The sequence below is a fragment of the Myxocyprinus asiaticus genome, chromosome 20, assembly GCF_019703515.2.
Source record: "Myxocyprinus asiaticus isolate MX2 ecotype Aquarium Trade chromosome 20, UBuf_Myxa_2, whole genome shotgun sequence".
Taxonomy (NCBI): domain Eukaryota; kingdom Metazoa; phylum Chordata; class Actinopteri; order Cypriniformes; family Catostomidae; genus Myxocyprinus; species Myxocyprinus asiaticus.
Window position 1 is genome coordinate 2,921,851 of NC_059363.1, and position 18,272 is coordinate 2,940,122.

The window sequence follows — 18,272 nt, forward strand, 5'->3', positions numbered from 1 at the left end:
TCATTTGTGACACAGCTCTAGCAAAACTTCAGCATCTTGTGAACAAGAAACATGAATGCCACCAGCTTAAACCATTTTGTGTTTGCTGTTTTTGAGCAAAGAGATCCACTAGAGATGGATTATCATCCAATAATGTTAGCTAGCTGCCATCTTGAGTTCTGGCAAACTTGCCGCAAACTTACAGAAAATTCGGCACTCATTGTTTTCACATTCAAACGAGTTTGCTATTCAATGTTTGCAGCTCTTCACCGGCAGTGGTGAACCTGCGGTAAACCTTTGGCGACAATGAAGGGTTTGCAGCAATACTCATTTGCATGTGAAAACAATAAGAGGTGAATTTGCGGCAAGTTTGCCAGAACTCTAGACGGCAGCTAACTAAACATTGTCGGACGATAATGACACAGTCAAATACAATGCAGTACATAATAATACATCACAAATTAGGGAGAAGAATTACATTTTCTTTGACAGTCGCGCGGTCGTGCACATGCCAATTTTTGTACGTTTTCGCACAGTGCGCACAAACTGCTTCAATCCCATTGGACGAATTCGAGGAAAGGGGCAGGTCGCTGAAGCATTGCTGTGGTTATCACTTGTAAATCATCGCAATTGCCGGAGTCATCAATTTTTGTAAGTATTCGTGAAGTACGCACACACTGCTACATTCCCATTGGATAAATTCGAGGAAAGGGGCAGGTCGCTGAAGCATTGCTATGGTTATCACTTGTAAATCATCGCAATTGCCGGAGTCATCAGAGTTGCATCTGGAAAATCTGGTTTCTTTTGATTTCTTACAAATGTGGTATTTAATGTTCCCTATCTGTCACTCACTCGACGTTGCCCTTGGGAGCCCCAAACACCTCTGATCTTTGAGAAAAGGCCAATGGGAATTGGCGAGTGGAATTTACATACCACTCCCCCAGGCATACGGGTATAAAAGGAGCTGGCTCACAACCACACATTCAGATTTTCTCTTTGGAGCCGAGCGGTTGTGTTCAGCGAGCTGAATCCTCTGCCATTCCATTCACCTCAAAAAGCTGTTGGGTTTACGGTGTATTACAGTGGCTTCTCCCCCTCTTGCACCGGTGGAGTGCAGAGAACACCCCTGGATGCTTCAGCAGCTAAAAGAGTATATTCTTCCTACTGAAAGAGTATATTTTTCCTTCTAAAAGCGTGGCACCAATGGAGAGCATCTTTTTAAAGATGTCTTTCCGTTTGTGTGTATTTCATGGTTGTGGTCGTTACCTCTCCGCTTCCGATGGCCATGATCGCGGTCTTACGTGCTTTGGCGCTGCCCACGCTGAGACAGTGTTCGTGGAGGGGTCATGTTCTCGCTACGAGAGCGTGACCATTGTAACGTCGCGTTTTTTTCCTTCCTTAGAGGAAAAAGCCACCCCATCGGCTCCCCGCCTCGGTCCTTCTACCTACAGGTTTGAGGCCGCGTCGGTTAGCACTGGGGGCAATTTGGGGACCCCAATGGGAGCCATTCTGCCGGATAACTCCCCATGGACCTCCCATTCCCCAGTACGCTCCTTTGCCCCGCTGGGATGGGACTGACAGCTTTTCTCAGGGTGAGTTTGCAGTCTCGTTTCGGTGCTTGCGAAGTGGATGAGCTCTCGATTGCAGCATCGGAGAGTGGGCTGATGCTGAGGACTCGACTGGACTCGCACCTTCGGGAGTGGTCGCCCAGTCGCAGGCTGACGTGCAGCTGGCAGCCATGCTTGCCCGGGTGGCTGCGTGCGTCAGGCTGGAGTGGAACCCTCCACCCCCCCCTCCCCTTGCAGCTTGGCGATTGGTTCCTCCACCGCTCACGGCCAAGCTCCACCCTGGTCCCTTTCTTCCCGGAGGTGCATGAGGAGCCCACGAGGTCGCTGCGGGGTTTCACTGCCCGGTCCCGGTCTCTGAGCTCCTCCGCTCTCACTACCTTCGATGGTGGGGCTGCCAGGGGGTACTCGGCAATTCCCCAGGTGGATAAGGCAGTTGCGGTTCACCTGTGCCCGCAAAACGCCGCCACCTGGCGGGGCTGCCCGAGACTCTCGTCCAGCGCCTGTAGGTTTACGTAGTCTCTGGTGACTAAGGCCTGCGGTGCCGCTGGACAGGCCGCCTCTGCCCTGCACACCATGGCTCTCCTGCAAGTGCCCCAAGCCAAAGCGCTAAGAGAACTGCACAAGGGTAGTTCTGACCCGGGATTGATGCAGGAGCTGCGCTCAGCAACTGACCTCACCCTCTGAGTGACGAAGGTCACGGCATGGACTCTCGGGCAGGTGATGCCCACCCTGGTGGTCCAGGAGCGCCACCTATGGCTCAACTTGGTCGAGATGTGGGAAGCTGACAAGGTACGGTTCCTTGACGCCTCCCAGGTCAGCCTGTTCAGTGACACTGTAAAGGACTTTGCCCAGCAGTTCTCGGCGATGAAACAGCAGACGGAGGCTATTCAGCACATCCTGCCTCAGCGCGGTTCAAGACCCCGCACCCCGTCTGCTCATCGCAAAGGGCGTCCACCTGCCGCAAAGACACCGGCTCCACTGCAGCCCCCCTCGCGGACCGGTGTGGAGCCACCCACAGGAAGCAGACACCACCCGTCTCACGGCTGGCCACCAAGAAGCCAAGGAAGGCTTCAAAGCACCCCTGAGACGGGCGACCCAGGCACGTGGAGAACTGCTGCAGGCCTAGAGATGGTAAGAAGACCACTCCATCCCCTGGTGGAGGGCCAGGAGGAGACTCGTTTGCCTTTTCTTTGATTCGCTGCATGCCCGAGTGTCAACTACACGTTCAGAAAAGGAGCGGTTTCCTCATTTCCTCATTTCCTCACATATCCGGTGCTCACTGCCATCGTTATCATGACCACCGGCCACCATTCATTTACAGTCCGGGCTTCTCTCACGTGATCCTGAGACCCTGACCGGGCTATGTGCCCAAGGTTCCCACGACCCCATTTAGGGATCAGGTGGTGAACATGCAAGCACTGCCCCAGGAGGAGGCAGACCCAGCCTTGGTGTTGCTGTGTCCGATGCATGCTTTATGCATCTATTTGGATCACACGCAGAGCTTTAGAAGCTCAGAGCAGCTCTTTGTCTGCTTTGGCGGACAGCGGAAAGGGAGCGCTGTCTCCGAACAGAGGATTGCCCACTGGGTCATTAACGCCATCATGCCCAGGACATGCCGCCCCCCTTGGGGCTACAAGCCCACTTGACTAGGAATGTGGCGGCCTCCTGGGCCCTGACCAGTGGTGCCTCTTTAGAAGATATCTGCAGAGCAGCGGTCTGGGCAACACCCAACACCTTTGCAAGGTTTTACAATCTCTGGGTTGAGCCGGTCTCATCCCGTGTGTTGTCAGGTACAAGCAGGTAAGTTCTGGGACAGCTGGCCGGGTGTACCACTTGCGCATAGCGCCTTTCCCCTCCCCGAGGTGAAGACGTGCGATTTGACCCCCAGTCGTGTTCACAAAGTTGTGGACCCTGGATGACCTTCCTCCTTAGCCCTGTGGCAGGCAGGCCAGTACGTGTGCTAACTAGGCCCTGTACTGGGGTAGGTGCTCCACATGCGCTGGTTCCCCGTAGGTAACCCCGTGTGATGTATCTTCCACAAAATGGTTTCCCTGTTGGTAAACTGCATCTTCCTTGGGTAGAGGTTCCTCTGCCCCTGGTCACCGTGCCTGTAGAGCTCCTCCCCCCTCTGGTAGGACCTACCACGGGACTTCTCCACATGACATACTTCTGACAAAACTCGGTAAAACCATGTGACGTATTTCCACTCAAATACCCCCCCCCCTCTGGGCAGGGTTTGGTCTACGTGGTGTCTTCCCCTTGGGAGTGACACCCCCGATGCGGACACTTATGGCCCCCAGTCGGTAATTCGTTTCCATTATTTTGGGGGAGAAAAAAGAGGAGAAGAGGCCACGGCTGGGCTAGCCTTTCCCTATTTTTTGGGCAGTCAACTTGTCCCCGAGGTGCAGGGGACCGTTCGACGCTTGTAGGAGCGTTGGGGAGGTTAAGTGATGGCCTGGTGCACTGGCTATGAGGCACACAGCGGTCTGACTGTCTCGCACCGCCAGTCCACGTAACACAGTTCAGCTTATTGTGGCATTTTGTATAGAGACTCCTAGTGTCACTACATCGACACAACGTCGAGTGAGTGACAGATAGGGAACGTCCTGGTTACTTTTGTAACCTCCTTTCCCTGATGGAGGGAACGAGATGTTGTGTCCCTCTTGCCACAACACTGAACTACCTGCTGAAATGGCCGGGACCCTGTCTCAGCTCCTCAGCACAAAACCTGAATGAGTGGTTGCGAGCCAGCTCCATTTATACCCGTATGTCCGGGGGAGTGGCATGCAAATTCCACTCGCCAATTCCCATTGGCCTTTTCTCAATGATCAGAGGTGTTTGGGGCTCCCAAGGGTGACCCCTAGTGTCACTACATCGACACAACATCTCGTTCCCTCCATCAGGGAATGGAGGTTATGAAAGTAACCAGGACGTTTTTATGACCTTTGTGATGTGATGAAACATCACTCTAGGGAGTAAATAAGACATCAAATGCAATTTTCCTATGAAAGGACTGACAGTTGGGCATAAAAGACAGAGCTAAAAGCTGTTCAGTTTGTTGTCTTCAACTAAGGAGAATTCCTAAAGATTTTTTTGTGAGATTTTAGAATAGTAGTTTTTGATTCATGAGAGAAATAAGGTCTGTGGTTACATTTAACTGAGAATTTTATGTTTTGTTCTACTAAATAAATTATATATAGTCTTACACCTCAAACGTTAACATGAAGCCATTGTGTAGGAAAAAAATTTAAGTTGCTAAGTAAAAACTACAAGTACTACAAGGATGTGAGTTTATTTATTTGATAAGTCTGACAACCGTTGTAGTCTTTATGTAGCAGTTTGTTGGCAACATAACCTTTATAAGGAGCTCATGGCAAATAAGCCTTCTGGGGTGTGCTACAAATGGATCGTGACTCGTGACTGAACAACAGCTCTATAACTTGAGGAAAAATCCCACACAGAAGCTTGAAATGAATGAAACTCGTACTGCGGTCTTCCATGGCTATTGGCTTCATGGAACGGGTTGTAATGTTACACTTGACTGAGCTCTGCCATCATCTGTTTAGTCAGCCTGTCCGTTTTAATGACTTTTGACAGTGTTACCGGTTTCTGACGCCCTTCTCGGGCCCAGCGCTGTAAACAACTCACTGCTGCGGGACGTGATTTTGTCAAGTTGTTTTATATTGCATCTGTTATTGTAAAGAACATGGCAATGACAGAATGAAGCTGTTGGTAATGGTAGTCGGGGGACGTTCACAGTTTATTAGTAGGCTTTTTGACAAAATGCTTTTAGCATGTTAGCCTGGTGTAATTAACTTGTAGATGCTGGGATAAATAATTGTTACTGCAAAATCTTCAAATACGTTAGTTTGCACATTGCAAAATATCCTGTTCTTATTCATTATCTTTGTGTTGTTTTCCAGTAAATAAATAAAAAAATAAATATATATATATATATATATAACCTTAAAACAATTAAAATTTTCAAACAACTATGTCCGAAATAATGGGACAGTCAGAAAAGTACTCTGATGGTAACATAGTACTGTGATGATGTCAGAGAGTAATCAAAATCAAATACTTTGGTATTTATTGTGGGTTACATGGCACTCCAAGCTTCTTCAAAAAAATGGCATTACCATGGTACATATACAAAAATATGGTACAAAAATAATCTGGCCATAGTACACATCCAAAGAACTTGATATTACAGCAGTACATGTCCAAAAAACATGGTATTGCATGTTAAAAAAAAACAAAACACAGTATTACCATAGTTCGTAGCCCCCATAAACATGGTATTATCACATGGTATTTTCATGGTACATGTCCACAAAACATGGTATTACCATGGTCCGCAGCCCCCATAAACACAGTATTATCATGGTACATGTCCAGAAACATGGTATTATCATGGTACATGTCCAAAAAACATGGCATTACCATGGTCCGCAGCCCCCATAAACACAGTATTATCATGGTACATGTCCAAAAAACATGGTATTACCATGGTCCGTAGCCCCCATAAACATGGTATGATCATGGTACATGTCCAAAAAACATGGTATTAACGTGGTCTGTAGCCCCCATAAACATGGTATTATCATGTTACATGTCCAAAAAACATGGTATTACCGTGGTCCGTAGCCCCCATAAACATGGTATTACCATGGTCCGTAGCCCCCATAAACATGGTATGATCATGGTCACATGTCCAAAAAACATTGTATTACCGTGGTCCGTAGCCCCCATAAACATGGTATTACCATGGTCCGTAGCCCCCATAAACATGGTATTATCATGGTACATGTCCAAAAAACACAGTATTACCATAGTTCATATCCAAAAAAACATGGTATTACCATTGTCTGTAGCCCCCATAAACATGGTATTACCATATCCCCTAAAACATGGTATTATCATGGTACATGTCCAAAAAACATGATACATTGTCCGTAGCCCCCATAAACATGGTATTATCATGGTACATGTCCAAAAAACATGGTATTACCATGATACCTGTCTGAAACATGGTATTACCATGGTACAAAAAAATCCCCCCAAAACATGGTATTACCATATCCCCTAAAATATGGTATTATCATGGTACACATCCAAAAAAAATATGGTATTACCATTGTACGAGTCCCCATTAAATTATTGTGCTACCATGGTACATGTCCAAAACATGGTATTACCATGGTACACATTGAAAATCACGGTATTACCATGGTACATGTCCAAAAACACATTTTACCATTGTACGTGTCTAAAAAACATGGCAGTACCATGGTACTTTTCTGTACTTTCCCTTAGTAATGACCTGTCATGATGATTTATGTCCCATAAACTTACTAATGAATTTCTGTTGTTTGCTTAAGGACAGAATAAATCCATAAAGCCCGTTAGTGGGAAAAACTGTCAATTCTTTATCTATAACAAGCCAAGACAAGCAGGTATAACATGAATCTCAAAACAAGTAGAATTCAGAGAATATACTTTGACATTTATTGTGTATTTTTGTGAAAAACATCAGTTTTTATGAAAGACAGCAAGTTCTCACTTTGTCCCTGAAGTGGTGTCTATCTCAGACAAGCATCTCTTTGCCCGAATAAACAGCCCCACCAAACTCTTAAAACTTACAGCCCATGTTTAACATGCTGCCCAGAATTCCTGGGTGTGTATTCTCCCTCTACAAGTCTCTTCGGCTGGATCCAGACTGGCAGGACTGTCACAGCTGGGATCGTTGTAAACGCTGGAATGAGTCAATGTGACTGGCAGCTGCTAGCCAAGTCTGACAGTTGTTTGCCTGAGGCCATCTCAGTGGAGCAGTCGTCTGTGTTCTGTGCAGTGTAGCACATCTTCATGAAATCTGGAGAAGCTCCACGGATGACCATGTCACAACCAACAAGTCTCACAAACACATCCAACACCATAACTCTGTTACTGGCCAACTTTAAAGGGATAATTCATCCAAAAGAAGATGTTAGGCTGAATGTTAGGCTCTCTTCCATGCAAAGAAAGTGAATGGTGACAAAGGGCTCATAAGCTCCAAAAACAATGAAAAGAATCAAAAAAGCAACATTACAGTAGGCTTGTTTGCTATTACAAGTCTTCTGAAACCATATGATAGCTTTATGTAGGGAACAGACCGAATTTAAATCGCTATTCTGGCAAAGAAAAAGAATATCAGTGAATAAAGAATTTTTCCTCACACAAAGCTATCATATGGCTTCAGAAGGCTTGGATGTACAATTTTATGTGAGTTTTATGGTGTTTTTTTTTGTCATTTTTGAGCTTGACAGCCCCAACATTAGGGTGAGTAAATGAGGACATAATTTTCATTCTTTGGTTGAACTACCCCTTTAAGCGTTGTTTGCAAGTCCTGTTTGTGTTTCAGATGGAAAAATAATAGCAACAAAAGATGCCTGGAGAACTTTCGCAAACTTTTTGAATAATTAGTTTAGTATAATAGGCCCAAAGAGACGGCATTTCAGAGGCACTGCATTATACTTTAATAATGCAGCTGCCGCTAACACAAAACAAATTGGGTTGTAAACACGGATTCTGTGGTTTCTGACAGAGTAATAATTAGCATCAATGTGCTATAATTTAGAAGGCCTGTTACTCCGTCTCCATGTATCATGGATACATTTATTGCAAAGTATCCTAATGTTTTCATTTTTAATTTCCTGTCACATGAATAAAACAGGCTGATTGATTAGTTGTGATTAGTTTTGCCACTTCCGCATGCATTTGCCTATTTTTCCAGCAAACTCTGATTGCATTATCATCTGAGATAGCGATAAGACCTTGCAAAGAGTTGCAAAGAGATAAAAAAAAAACAGTTTTATTAAAAGTAAGTTTGCATTACCTGAAGGAAATACAGAACTCTGAAAGAAAATAACTTTGCATCATTTATTCACCCTAATGTCACTCCATACCAATATTATCAAACTTCCTTGGTTCTTGCAAATGAGGTTTGATGTTATTGATGTGACGCATTTACACATTTACATTTATTCATTTGGCAGACACTTTTATCCAAAGTGACTTACAAAAGAGGAAAACATAAGCGAATCATCTTAAGGAGACAGTGGTATGAAAAGTGTCATATCACAAAGTATCACTAGCATCAGAATAGTATTCAAAACAGAATAAAGTGCAACAGGAAATTATTATTATTAATATTATATTATTTTTAATGACTGGTTAAGTGCTCATGGAAAAGATGTGTTTTTAGTCATTTTCTGAAGACAGAGAGTGAGTCAGCTTCACGGATGGAGTTGGGAAGGTCGTTCCACCAATGTGGTACGATGAAGCTGAAAGTCCGGGAAAGTATTTTGGTGCCTCTGTGTAGGTACAACAAGGGGACGTTCCTTAGCCGACCGCAGGCTTCTAGTGGGCGCATACAGTGTTTGATATGGGTGTTGTTTATGGATGTTGATCAACGATTTGAGAGTGAAGAATGACTTCATTTTCCATCTGTTCATCACACATTGCTATCCTATTGCTTCAAGAGACTTGGAATATAGTGTACAAGTCTTATGGACTACTGTTATGGTACTTTCATGGTGTTTCTTGTCCTTTTTGGAGCTTGACAGATTTGGTCACTTAGAACTGTCGTTGTATGTAAAAGAACTGCATAATGATTGCTCTGAAATTTCTACCTTTGTGTTCCACTGAATAATTACAGCATACCGGACTGGAACGACATAAGGGTGAGTAAATAATGACAGAATTTCCATTTTTGGGTGAACTCTATTCCGTGAAATTGTGTTGAGGAACGACTTGAGACACTGTGCATTCACATGCGTGGTTTTACATTGCTTATGTGCTTAATAAACTGACAACTTGTGTGGTCATGTAAATGCCCAGATGTACTGTAAACACCTTTACCGGCATTCTTACCGGTTTATTCGGTGTTTGTGAGTGTTGTGCGCATGACATTACATTTTGATGTCAAAAGCTAAGAATTACTTGATGATTGAAGAGTGGTGGCGTAGTGGACTAAAGCACTGAATTGGTAACCACCATAACAGCCACCACCATTGTGTCCTTGAGCAAGGCACTTAACTCCAGGTTGCTCCAGGGGGATTGTCCCTGTAATAAGGGCACTGTAAGTCGCTTTGGATAAAAGCACCTGCCAAATGCATAAATGTAAATTTCAAATCTAATGTAAATGTGTTTTTCTTGCATTGTCAGATTTTTCTAAATAAACTGATGATTCTTGGTCATCATCAGCATATTGTGTGCATGTAAATGCACAAGTCGAGCCCCAAATGACAGATAAATGCCACACTTCAGGATCTTTTCCTTGTCTCTCTCTGTTTTGTGAAAGTGAAAGAGTCGTGGCGAATATTTCCACTCGGATGATGAGGGAGAACAGGTGCTTCAGCTGAATAATGGAGCCGAGAATAAGCTATGAATATTAAGTTTAAAGTTTCACCTTGACGGTCTCTGAGCCGAGTGCAATATAATTACCACTGTCTTTCAGTGGATATTTGTGGTCAAACACTATAATGAAATGATCAGGCTATCAGTGTCACTTTAAGTAGGCCTTCACTGGGGCTTGTTGTCACACTACGCCAGTGAATATTTCTCAGGGTAGATTTGTTTTTAAAAGATAGCATTTATGGCATAAAGTTGATTACCACAAACATTATTTCAAATTGTCCCTCTTTTTGTTTAATAAAAAAATAAAAGCAAAAATCTGGGTTACAGTGAGGCAGTTGTACAATGGAAGTGAATGGGGGCCAATCTGTTTCAAAAGTATAGCCACAAGACGTAAACAATATGCATGTTGAAATGATTTTTGTGTGATAAAATCACTTACCACAAGTTTTAACAGAAGAATTAATGTAAGTGCTTTTGTAAAATTATAAGCTTCACATTTCTGCCTTTAAACCCTAGTAAAATTGGCCCCATTGACTTCCATTGTAAGTGCCTCACTGTAACCTCCATTCCGACAGGTCGGAATACATTTTTGTGGCAATCAACATTATGCCACAAATGTTATCAATTTAGCTCAACTTGTATTGAACCCGGAATTTTCCTTAAAACAAGTCAAAAATAAGCTTTTGAACAGTTCCACCATTATTTCCCAGGGGTGGATGTTGTTACACTATATGGAGTATTACTACAATGGGAACCTGCTATTAAAATAGCATATTACGGGCTATTTAAAGTGAATAACAGTAAAATAAATGATGCAAGCACAAAATAAATAAAATGTAATAAAACAGCAAATATGAGAAACAAAAATATCAACCAATTGTAGATACTGTAATTAATGAATTGCATAAAATTGCAACATTTAAACAACATATTCCACTAATTACTTTCATCAGTAATGGTGTGACAACTTGCCCCAACTGGACTTTTTTTGGGGGGGTACAAACATTGTTTGAGAACAAAGTTCAACCTTTTGGTTTTAATCTTATCTTAAAGGAATAGTTCACCAAAACTGAAAGTTCTATCATCATTTACACACCCTTACGTTGTTCCAGATCTGTATGATTTTCTTTCTTCCGTATAGAACACAAAAGGAGATGTTTAGCTGCAGGGGCATAGATTAAGGTCTTTCCATTCTTCTCTATACAATTTTGACAGAATTTTAAATTTTGGGTGAACTATCCCTTTAATGTATGGTATGGTTTACCAAACAGTGATGACAATGATTTAATTATAATGGACTTTTTTACTTGGTGGAGCTCTCTAAATATCTGAACAGTCATAAAGGGTTCAAAACATTCATTTTAGAAAGGTAATATTTAAGACAAAGAGCATGATTCAGCGTGTTCATTGTTGGTTGTTCTTGTAGAAGTCTAGGCTGTTTATGCTAATGACTCAGCAGCACCTGTGTGTGAATGATGGGTCTCTGCTGGCGTCTCTCAGGTTTATTTCCGCTCTGATCAATGAATTCTCCACCAGCCCATTGACGTCCTCCAGGCGGAGCGGTCCGACAATACCAGAAGAACTATTGATCACGCTGCAAGACTGTGAACATATGCTGGCAGCTCTGTGTGCCTATTAGATTTCTCTTGTTATGATCTGTGTTGTTGAGGGATTTTTTATTTTATTCTGCTTTTAATCAACAGCAACAAGAAGGTTTTTGAATGTACATCTGCATGGAGAGAAAAGGGAATGAGCATGGAAAAGTTGGTTTAAAGGTCATTCCATTTATTATGATTAAGCACTTAGATAATGCTGCATTGCCTACAACAATAGCCCCAAACAATGGCCAAATAGTTAATTGCTTAACATTATTTCTGACTTAGGTGACATCAGGCGAACTGTAAAGTTATTCAAAGCAACGTATTGCATTTTGATGAAAGAACACAAATTCAATAGCATTGGGGGAGTCATTCACATTTCACAACAGACCAGAAAAATGCATTAAGAAGAAAATAAGGCCATTTTAATTTAAGGCAAAAACAATAAAATGCACACATGATAATTTACAGAATATCTCAAATTTGGTATAAGCAATTCTACTGCTGTTGTCTATCAAATCTCATCATTCTTACGATAATAATCCGATGTGCTAATAAATATAATGACTCGGGAATTATTCTTGGTGTTTTGTAAAGCAGATTAACTTCTCCTCCTGGGTTATTGAATTTCACTTTGAGCTCTTACAGTTTATTGGTTTTAAGTTTATTGGTTTAAATGAGCTAGACTCAGTGGCACAATATGACTATAAGTAGATTATATCTAAAAGCTCTAAATCCGATTGTCTCGGTGTAATCTTACATCCCAGATCACTACAGCACTTCCTCACACACTGAGAATCAAACCTTCAAGCACAGAGGAATTAAGAGTTTGAGACTTTATCGTCATTAAAATATCTTCCTGTAGCTCAACGGTTAGCCAGGGTCACGGGTTCAATTCCCAGAGAACACACATGATGAAGAAATTTTACTGAGATATTTCATTCTTATAGTCTGTGTGAATTTTGCATTTCATTTTCACAAAAATGTCCTTATTTTTCCTTATATGTCCTTTTATTTCATTGTCATATTCCTTAATTTTAGTCAGTTTTACTCTGAGTAAAATGGCATGTAAGTTAAGTAGACAAAAGTTTTAATTTTTTTTTACAATAATCTGCAAATTGATAAAAACATGTCAAACTATAACAAACCAAACTTTAACCAAATATTGTAATATTCTGAACTTAATTATTTAAACATGTATCAAACATTAATATGTGTAATATATAAGATTAAACAACACAATAAAAATAATCACCATGAACCTCGGACTGATTCATACCAGATGCTTCCCTCGTATGGTTGTAAGTGGCAATATTTCCCGTCTTCCGTGTTAGACAAAATGTCTTTCGATACAAACCTAAACCTAACAATAAAGTGTAACCCCTTATCATGATTTAAATTAGTTTTGTGGATCACGGAAGGAAATATTAGGATTTAGAAGAAGGCGAGGGAAACGTATGTGATTGCTATTGTAAAAGTTATACTAATTTGTACGTTCCAGGTTGTACGATATCATACGATTTGGCTACCTCATACAAATTAGTACGAATTGACATGGGACTGAGTTAGAAATAATAGCATTAAATGAATATACTGAAGTGTTAGCTACTTTTTAAATAACTCTGTTGTGAATTCCTCACTTTTAGAAAGTTTTGGATAATGTGTTATGTTATGTGCATTTTTGAGGCAATGTTGTTGTTGTACAGGTGTTCAGCTCTTTCAGGGAAATTTACTATGAGCATTACCCCCACAATTTTTGCCTTAAGCCCTCAACTCAACATTGCCCTGCCCCCCAACTCCCACCCAAAAGTTTCCCACCAAAGACTGCATCCGGGTCACTCGCCCATATAATAATAAAAAACGCAATTTTGTGCAATATTAGTTTTTTCGTCATATTTTCTTCAAAAGTATGTTCTTATTATAACTGTTTGATTATTGTCAAGATGCATCTTTTTCATCTTGCCTTTGTCATCGTTGACAAAATCTTTTTTTTCTACGGACATGAATTAACCTCAAAATCATGCAGCTTAAATGAGACTTACCGAGCCATATCTAAGTAATCAGAAGTTATAAACGGGTGAGCACCACTCACATTTTCTTCAGAAAATCATAAAATCTAGCTGAATTGCAAATGTCCACATCCTATATGGATACCGTTTTATCTACACCAAACGGCACATCCTAGGATATAAAAATAAGTGTTTTGCTATATAAAGTAATTTTTTTCCACAGTGCATAAAGCATCAGCTTGCACGTCTGTTGATGTAAAGAGACTCAGAGAGCGAAGGGAAATTTGCTTCCTTTGCAGTTTTGCCCAAGGTTCTGAATTCACTCCAGATCCGCCTTGTACCTGGAGAGAAGCCTCTTCAAATCCAGTGCCCACAGATCAATCCTGCTATCTCTGTCCCTCACACTATCTCTGTTCCTCAGACTCCCCTTCAGCTCATGGGCATGAAACCATTCCTGGAGGTGTATTCATTTTCTTCATTAGCAGCCAGAAAAGATGACCTGTTCACAGGATTTACTTAAGAATTCTCCTTAGAACACTTGTGTGTCATTTATCGTGTCTGGCGGCAATCACCTGGCTCTTGAAGACTGATTTTTAACGTCTGGTTTCACCGTTTATTGATTTTTCAATGGGACATGTCATATTGCGGACATGTTTTAGTTTGTTCAGAAATGTCCAGCACACATTTGCTGTTCAGTTCTTGTGTGTCAAGTTGAATGGAGGACTATCTGTATTGTACGATGAATGGGGCCAATTTCTGGAGGGTTAAAAGACAGAAATGTGAAGCACGTACATTAACGCTTTTGTTAAAACGTGTTTATCATTTGAGCTGTAAAGTTTTTTTAATCACTTTTTTTAGCGGCGGACTACTTTTTGAAGCGGATGAACTTTATGTTGCCATGGCAATGAAGTTTTAAGATTGGCTATAACTTTACACAGATGCGATTAGTAAGTGATTTTATCACACTAAAATCATGTTAACACATTTTTTTTATGTCTTGTGGCTATACTTTTGAAACAGCGAGTATTTTAATGTTTACAGATTGACCCCACTGATTTCCATTGTGAGTGTTTCACTGGAACCCAAACTTTTGCCTTTTTTAAAGAAAATTCGGTCTTTTTTTTTTTTGGTAATCAACATTTTGCCACAAATGCTGTCAACTGAGATTAATTTGTATTGAACCTGGAATATTCCCTGGGATATTGACCACATCATATTCGTGTTCTGTGGTGTGCTGTACTCCATCTATACAGCTAGGCTATTTTAAACCACATTTTGCAAATCATCTATAATATTATGCATGCAGCTTTAACGATCTCATATTAATTTAGAGACTACATGGAGTATTATGCTGCCTTCAAGTGGACCTGGGAAGCAAAATACGGAAGAAGCCAAACCAAAACAAATACAATGAATGATAGCATCACTTATACACAACATGTATGATTTATTAATGAATTGTATCTAACAAATTATTAATTAATTTGCTTAAAACAAACAGTGAAGAGTGAGTCACTAGTTGACTGTCATATATAACAAATTAATTTTATTGGAATAAAGTACAAAAGTTGAAATAATTGAGGAAAATCATTGCTTCCCGTCATCTTTCATGTGGACACGCTCCTTTAAAAGTCCAACTCGGAAACTCAGGTATCATCTATAATTCCCACAATAGGTTTCCCCAATGGCGTAGGTTTGGTTTGAAAGTTGGTAGGGACATATAGCAAGGATAATATTCAAAATGCTGGTATTAAGAAAATGCGAGTAAGTCAGTCTGGAAATGTAAGCAAAATAACATAGCCTACCTCACATAACAAGTCTCATTTCTTATTTCTCTGCCCCACCATGCTAAATAGACCATTAAGAACTGACCACTAGGACTGCAAGGTTAGGAGGAAAAATGTGATATGTGATAAAGCTAAGATTAATGGCTCAAAATCAGATCTAATCTTTTTTAAGATTTACCTCGAGAAAATAGTATCCAAGGGACATAGTGACAGTCTTTAAAATGTATATCCAGTATTACATAAATGGAAATCTAAACAAAGTGTAGGATGGATGTGCAGAATGACATCACAAGACAAACAAATTATGGTACAATGGAGCATTGACATTTTTCCCCACTTTCTGCTTTCCAGCTCCACTCACTCCCACATAATCTTTTCTCATATTGCGTATTTACATTTTTATCTGAAAAGGTAGGCATCCTGAACAAAGTAAGCTTTAGGCTTACAACTAATGACTTTTTTGATCACAAATGCCTTATTTTATTGACAAAACATTATTTTTCAATCTGTCCCGACGTTCTTCTCCAGTGTGCAAAATAAAACATTTATTGGGAGTAATTCCAGCATCTTAAAATCCTGCACCTAAGGTCAACAGTCGTTAAAATTTTAAGGTGTCTTCCTCAAGAGGACGCTTACCGGATGAAAAAGTAAAATCCTCCATTGGGTTGCATGCAAAACTCAGGGCATTTTTGACTTTTTCACAAGAAACATTTGTACACAAAAAGTATACTTGTATAAATCTATTAATTTCAAGGATTGGATGTAAAATACTAATGGAAATTCACCCGTGTAATCTCCAGAAAATTGTTTTTATTTTTTTTTTTTTTTTTTTTTTTTTTAATCTTACAAGCGACTGTGATTGGTGCATCCTGAACAGCGCTGATAAAAGTAACAGGTGCCACGTGACAACACCATTTATGCGCTGCATCAGAAGAGGTAGAACATTGATTTACATATTAATAATTATACTAAGGACATTTAATAGTTATTAAAATAAAATAACTAATTTGGAATGCCCAATGTGCTCTAAGTCCTCGTGGTGGCGTAGTGACTCGCCTCAATCCGGGTGGCGGAGGACGAATCTCAGTTGCCTCTGTGTCTGAGACCGTCTATCCGCGCATCTTATCACGTGGCTTGTTGAGCGCGTTACCGTGGAGACATAGTGCGTGTGGAGGCTTCACGCTATTCTCCGCGGCATCCACGCACAACTCACCACGTGCCCCACCGAGAGCGAGAACCACATTATAGCGACCACAAGGAGGTTACCCCATGTGACTCTACCCTCCCTAGCAACTGGGCCTATTGGGTTGCTTAGGAAGCCTGACTGGAGTCACTCAGCACGCCCTGGATTTGAACATGCGACTCCAGGTGTGGTAGTCAGCGTCTTTACTTGCTGAGCTACCCAGGCCCCCTAACATAGTATAAAATTTAAGTATTTTCTATGTGGTAAAATTGCCCAAATGTTGGTCGGGACATTTCAGATTTTCTAAAAGTTGATAGTCCCTATCATCCCTACCTAAATATATGCCTATGGGTTTCCCCCACGTTGGGATGTGTGTTGTGAAAAGCGCTATGCAAATAAAAATGACTTGAATTGGGGCCTGGGTAGCTTAGCGAGTATTGACGCTGACTACCACCCCTGGAGTCATGAGTTCGAATCCAGGGTGTGCTGAGTGACTCCAGCTAGGTCTCCTAAGCAACCAAATTGGCCCAGTTGCTAGGGAGGGTAGAGTCACATGGGGTAACCTCCTCGTGGTCGCGATTAGTGGTTCTCGCTCTCAATGGGGCGTGTGGAAATTTGTGTGTGGATCGCGGAGAGTAGCATGAGCCGCCACATGCTGTGAGTCTCCGCGGTGTCATGCACAACGAGCCACATGATAAGATGCGTGGATTGACGGTCTCAGAATTGGAGGCAACTGTGACTTGTCCTCCGCCACCCGGATTGAGGTGAGCCACCACGAGGACCTACTAAGTAGTGGGAATTGGGCATTCTAAATTGGGGAGAAAATGGGATTAAAAAAAAATACAAAATACAAAAATATAAAATTACTTGACTTGAACTACTGAAGACAAAATGTATGGTGGCCCAGGGGTGCACAACACAACAAAATCAGCAAAGCAAACAAAAGTTAAAAACACAATGGAAATAAACCACAACACAACGAATTTGAGCCTGTTGTGGGTCATTCGACACAAAGAATAAGCCAAAGTATTATCAAAGACTCAGGAGGCTTCAGTAGTAAATGCAGAATATAGGTTTATTGTAGAGTTAGGCCCAATACACCACAACACACCGAGTTGGTCTCGAGAGCGACTGAACTTAGGCTTTGGGGCTTCATCATTTATAGTCTAGTTGCCCGTCTTATTGTTGCTTTCTTAGATTGACGTATTTCTAAACACTAGCATCATCATAATCACACCATTGTCTTCCCACTATTGTTGATCAGCCTCTTATATTTGTTTTAATATAATGGAGGTTGGCGAATGTGCGTGGGTTACTCCCAGCCTCTTACGTAGTCAACACACCTTCATTGTTCACTGTCCTCCACTCATTCTGGGTCACGTGAGGCTATGCAAGAGTTCACTGGGTTATGTGAGGTTATACTATTCACGTGATTATACACTTTTGGTTCAACTTTCTGTCCCACAAGCCACAACACAACGGAAAGGCCACAACACAATGGAAATAAGCGGCAACACAACCAAATTAACAGAAAATAAACAACATTTTAAGTACTCTGTGTTGTGGTATTTCCATTATGTTGTGGCTTATTTCTGTTGCGCTGTGGCTTAATTTCATTGTGCTTTTTATTTGATTTCCTTTATGTTGTCAGCTTTTGCTAATGTTTCTGTGTTGTGCCCCTCTGGGCCACCGTAAAAATGTGATTAGAAAACTTTACCATGGTGGCCAAGATACGTAAGATATACACACAT